At 45.0% G+C, this 5,704-nt stretch overlaps 3 non-coding genes across 3 annotated transcripts; all 3 read left to right on the top strand.

The window, feature by feature from the left end:
• The first annotated feature begins 1,387 nt into the window (after positions 1–1,387).
• LOC120965530 (U6 spliceosomal RNA) lies at positions 1,388–1,490 on the top strand. The gene has a single exon (XR_005758574.1). It is a non-coding gene; the product is annotated as a U6 spliceosomal RNA (small nuclear RNA).
• Positions 1,491–2,548: 1,058 nt separating this feature from the next.
• Positions 2,549–2,651, top strand: LOC120965528 (U6 spliceosomal RNA). The gene has a single exon (XR_005758572.1). It is a non-coding gene; the product is annotated as a U6 spliceosomal RNA (small nuclear RNA).
• A 1,056-nt stretch (positions 2,652–3,707) lies between these two features.
• LOC120965557 (U6 spliceosomal RNA) lies at positions 3,708–3,810 on the top strand. Its single transcript, XR_005758602.1, has one exon. It is a non-coding gene; the product is annotated as a U6 spliceosomal RNA (small nuclear RNA).
• Positions 3,811–5,704: the final 1,894 nt, after the last annotated feature.

Here is a 5,704-nt window from a genome sequence, read left to right as displayed (position 1 = left end):
GGGCACCCCTCCACCGTCTACTGTTCATCTAGCCCTCCACACCACGGGGTCCTGTTCAACCACCCCTCCACGGGCACCCCTCCACCGTCTACTGTTCATCCAGCCCTCCACCACACCACGGGGTCATGTTCATCCAGAGGCAACGCCACCGCTCACTGTTCATCCACCCCCCCCCCCCCCCCCGCGCAACGCTCACTGTTCATCCCAGAGGCAGCATCGATCGGCTTCAGTTAACCGCAGTAGCGAAGGAATTGCTCGATCGGGTTCAGTTAACAGCCATCGATCGATCGCTCGGGTTCAGTAACGCGTAGCCTGCAGTGCAATCGCTCGGGTTCAGTTAGAGCCCAACGCCTCCCTCGGGTTCAGTTAGAGCCAACGCCTCGCACACACGCGCGTACGTGTACGAGAGACGCGCATCACTCGGCCCCCGACCTCCCACCGTAACCGGGAACTCCCCGAAATTTTCCTCGCCCTCGCTTCTACCACGGTTTTTTCCGTCATGGACCGCCCAAAGAATGTCATGCAGCTGCGTCTCCGGCCCGCCCAGGACGAAAAGCCCACTTTTTGTCATAAAAGTAGGAGCCCACCACATCTATGATGATACCGGGTTTTGTCACAATTATCGTCATAGAAGTGTCATATGTATGACAAAAAAAATTCGTTCGGCCCAAAATGTCACGGATGTGTCTTTTTTTGTAGTGCTAAGACTTGTGAGAAAACTTTCCCGGACACTAGTTTTGGATTCTGGTATCACCCAAAAGAATCCCTTCTTCAAGCCTTTCTATCTTTAGTGTACAATGACAAGTGGTCGATGAATTACGTAGGTCACAACTGGTGAAATCTCAACTTCATGTAGTAAACTATATATGTTGCATACCATTTTATACATCTAGTCCCACCAAAGACACGGTAAGCTAGCTTAGCATGAACCTTTTGGCACTATGGTCTTTGCAATGTGTACTTGTGGCAACAACTTGATCGTCTAGTCTCCTTCACGCACAAGTTTGCTTTTTAAAAAGGTTTGTCGATTTGCATAATCCACCTTTCATAAATTGTGAACAACCAAAAGGATTTGTTGATCTCCTTTCCTAAACGTGCATCTGCCCTCCCCCCACGTGCGGCAATAACTATAGTATAATTTTTAGTGCCCAAGCACCGTTCGTTATTCCCTAATGAAAAAACACGAGGGCCCGTTATGCTCTTCCATTAATTTGGGCCACATGAAGAGAGATCCGGCTTGCAACTGGCAGCCCACCACGCGCCCGATGGCGTCTGGGTTTGGCTGGACAGTGCCGTGGGCAAAACAAACGCTCGTTGGTTTAGTCCCACATAGGCCAGCCGGGGAGAGTCGGACTGGTTTATAAGGCAGAGCGCGTCAGCTAGCATCGTCCCTTCGGGGACATCCGATAAAATTGGAACGATACAGAGAAGATTAGCATGGCCCCTGCGCAAGGATGACACGCACAAATCAAGAAATGGTGCAATTTTTTTTAGATTTTCCGCGCAAGTCCCTAGAGCGTTCTTTCTTGCACTTGTGTGTGCTGCTATTCTTACAGAAAGTCCCTTTAGTTTCCCTTCTCTACCAGAGAGGTCCTCAACACTGCCTTTTAAATTTTAGATCCACACACTTTCTCTTCTTTGTTATTACAGATACAACCTTTCTGTAGTAACTTTTTAGCCTTTCTAATCTGTTAATACATGTTTCTGGATAAGTTTACCGTTTCAGTCCTCCTACATGTAGTGTATTCCTTCAATTTATTATTGTATTTGTTCCTTAACCTTAACTGTGATTCGGTCATATCGCAAAAAAACATGTTTCATTAGGCTAATTTGATCATGTTACCACCTAACAAACTCATCTAAGACTTGTGAGAAAACTCTCCCGGACACTAGTGTTGGATTCTGGTATCACTCGAAAGAATCCCTTCTTCAAACCTTTCTATCTTTAGTGTAAAATAACTAGTGGTCGGTGAATTACGTAGGTCACAACTGGTGAAATCTCAATCTTCATGTAGAACAGTATATATGTTGCATACCATTTTATTTATCTAGTCACACCAAAGACTCGGTAAGCTAGCTTAGCATGAACCTTTTGGCACTATGGTCTTTGCAATGTGTGCTTGTGGCAACAACTTGATCGTCTAATCTCCTTCACGCACAAGTTTGCTTTTTAAAAAGGTTTGTCGATTTGCATAATCCACCTTTCATAAATTGTGAACAACCAAAAGGATTTGTTGATCCCTCCTTTCCTAAACGTGCATGTGCCCTCCCCACACGTGCAGCAATAACTATAGTATTATTTTTAGTGCCCAAGCACTGTTCGTTATTCCTTCATGAAAAAACACGAGGGCCCGTTATGCTCTTCCATTAATTTGGGCCACATCAAGAGAGATCCGGCTTGCAACTAGCGGCCCACCACGCGCCCGATGGCGTCTGGGTTCGGCTGGACAACGCCGTGGGCAAAACAAACGCTCGGTTGTTTAGTCCCACATCGGCTAGCCAGGGAGAGTCGGGCTGGTTTATAATGCAGAGCGCGGCAGCTTGAATCGTCCCTTCGGGGACATCTGATAAAATTGGAATGATACAGAGAAGATTAGCATGGCCCCTGCGCAAGGATGACACGCACAAATCGAGAAATGGTTCAATTTTTTTGAGATTTCCGCGCAAGTCCTTGGAGCCTTCTTTCTTGCACTCTTGTGTGCTGCTATTCTTACAGAAAGGCCCTTTAGTTTCCCTTCTCTATCAGAGAGGTCGTCAGTACTGCCTTTTTAAATTTAGATCCACACGCTTTCTCATCTTTGTTATTGCAGATACAACCTTTCTGTAGTAACTTTTTAGCCTTTTTAATCTATTATTACACATTTCTCGATTAGTTTTCTGTTTCAGTCCTTCTACATGTAGTGTATTCCTTCAATTTATTATTGTCTTTGTTCCTTAACCTTAACTGTGGTTTGGTCATAACGCAAAGAACATGTTTCATTAGTCTAATTTTATCATGTTACCGCCTAACAAACTCATCTATGACTTGTGAGAAAACTCTCCCGGACACTAGTGTTGGATTCTGGTCTCACCAAAAAGAATCCCTTCTTCAAGCCTTTCTATCTTTAGTGTACAATAACTAGTGGTCGATGAATTACGTAGTTCACAACTGGTGCAATCTCAATCTTCATGTAGTAAACTATATATGTTGCATACCATTTTATACATCTAGTCACACCAAAGACACGATAAGCTAGCTTAGCATGAACCTTTCGGCACTATGGTCTTTGCAGTATGTACTTGTGGCAACAACTTGATCGTCTAGTCTCCTTCACGCACAAGTTTGCTTTTTAAAAAGGTTTGTCGATTTGCATAATCCACCTTTCATAAATTGTGAACAACCAAATGGATTTGTTGATCCCTCCTTTCCTAAACATGCATCTGCCCTCCCCCCACGTGCGGCAAAAACTATAGTATTATTTTTAGTGCCCAAGCACCGTTCGTTATTCCCTAATGAAAAAACACGAGGGCCCGTTAGGATCTTCCATTAATTTGGGCCACATGAAGAGAGATCCGGCTTGCAACTGGCAGCCCACCACGCGCCCGATGGCGTCTGGGTTTGGCTGGACAGTGCCGTGGGCAAAACAAACGCTCGTTGGTTTCGTCCCACATCGGCCAGCCGGGGAGAGTCGGACTGGTTTATAAGGCAGAGCGTGTCAGCTAGCATCGTCCCTTCGGGGACTTCTGATAAAATTGGAACGATACAGAGAAGATTAGCATGGCCCCTGCGCCAGGATGACCCGCACAAATCGAGAAATGGTCCAATTTTTTTGAGACTTTCTGCACAAGTCCCTGGAGCGTTGTTTCTTGCACTTGTGTGTGCTGCTATTCTTACAGAAAGGCCCTTTAGTTTCCCTTCTCTATCTGAGAGGTCCTCAACACTGCCTTTTAAAATTTAGATCCACACACTTTCTCTTCTTTGTTAATAGAGATACAACCTTTCTGTAGTAACTTTTTAGCCTTGTTAATCTATTATTACACGTTTCTGGATTAGTTTTCTGTTTCAATCCTCCTACATGTAGTGTATTCCTTCAATTTATTATTGTCTTTCTTCCTTAACCTTAATTGTCATTTGGTCATATCACAAAAAAGACATGTTTCATTAGTCTAATTTGATCATGTTACCACCTAACAAACTACTCTAAGACTTGTGAGAAAACTCCCCCGGACACTAGCGTTGGATTCTGGTATCACCCGAAAGAATCCCTTCTTCAAACCTTTCTATCTTTAGTGTAAAATGACTAGTGGTCGGTGAATTACGTAGGTTACAACTGGTGAAATCTCAATCTTCATGTAGAAAAGTATATATGTTGCATACCATTTTATATATCTAGCCACATCAAAGACTCGGTAAGCTAGCTTAGCATGAACCTTTTGGCACTATGGTCTTTGCAATGTGTGCTTGTGGCAACAACTTGATCGTCTAATCTCCTTCACGCACAAGTTTGCTTTTTAAAAAGGTTTGTCGATTTGCATAATCCACCTTTCATAAATTGTGAACAACTAAAAAGATTTGTTGATCCCTCCTTTCCTAAACGTGAAATCTCAATCTTCATGTAGTAAACTATATATGTTGCATACCATTTTATACATCTAGTCACACCAAAGACACGGTAAGCTAGCTTAGCATGAACCTTTTGGCACTATGGTCTATGCAATATGTACTTGTGGCAACAACTTGACCGTCTAGTCTCCTTCGCGCACAAGTTTGCTTTTTAAAAAGGTTTGTCAATTTTCATAATCCACCTTTCATAAATTGTAAAGAAACAAAAGGATTTTTTGATCTCTCCTTTCCTAAACATGAATGTGCCCTCCCCCCATGTGCGGCAAAAACTATAGTATTCTTTTTACTGTCCAAGCATCATTCGTTGTTCCCTAATGAAAAAATACAAGGGCCCGTTATGCTCTTCTATTAATTTGGGTCACATCAAGAGAGATCCGGCCTGCAACTGGCGCCCGGGGCGGAACCAAAGCTGCTTCTCGGCATGGATGGGACGGTGCTATCCAATGCTGGATGATCATCCGCTTGCTGCTGCCGCTGCTGAGACCCCCTTTCCTGGCTAAGTGAGGTGATCTGCTGCTGCTGCTGCTGCTGGAATTTGAGTGCCAAGTCCGCGTGCCTTGCTTCTAGGTCCTGAAGGCGTTCCGCGTCCCGCTTCCTCTGCTCCTCCTCCAGCTTCCTCTTCTTCTCCTCCTCCATCTTCTTTCTTGCACGGGTCCTGTAGTCATCGTTCCATTCCGAAAAGCCCTCACACCAGGGAATAACGCCCTTGCCTCGTGTTCTTCCCGGGTGTTCAGGATTTCCCAGGGTGCACGTAAGCTCGTCGTTCTCTCTGTTGGGCGTGAACACCCCCTTTCGAGCATCTTCTATTGCGTCAAGTAAGTTTTGTTCTGCTCCGTTTACACTTGCCTTCTTCGAAACCAGGCCTGTCTTCGGGTCCAACGCCCCCCATGCGCATAGAACCAAGTTCTGCACCTGGGGGCCAGCTCCTAGTAACCGGAGTGACCCCTGCATCCTCCATCTCTTGCTCAGACTTATCCCACTTAGGCATTGCCACCGCGTAGCCACCTGGACCCAGCCTATGGAGCTGCGTCTTTTTTGCGGCATTGGCCTTGTTTTTTCTCAACCGTTCCTTAGATAATTCTGATTCCTTGAATTTCACGA

This window comes from Aegilops tauschii, chromosome 5 (genome assembly GCF_002575655.3).
Source record: "Aegilops tauschii subsp. strangulata cultivar AL8/78 chromosome 5, Aet v6.0, whole genome shotgun sequence".
In the NCBI taxonomy this organism is placed as follows: Eukaryota; Viridiplantae; Streptophyta; class Magnoliopsida; order Poales; family Poaceae; genus Aegilops; species Aegilops tauschii.
Note: the sequence above shows the minus strand (reverse complement) of the source record. Positions and strands in the feature narration are given on the sequence as shown.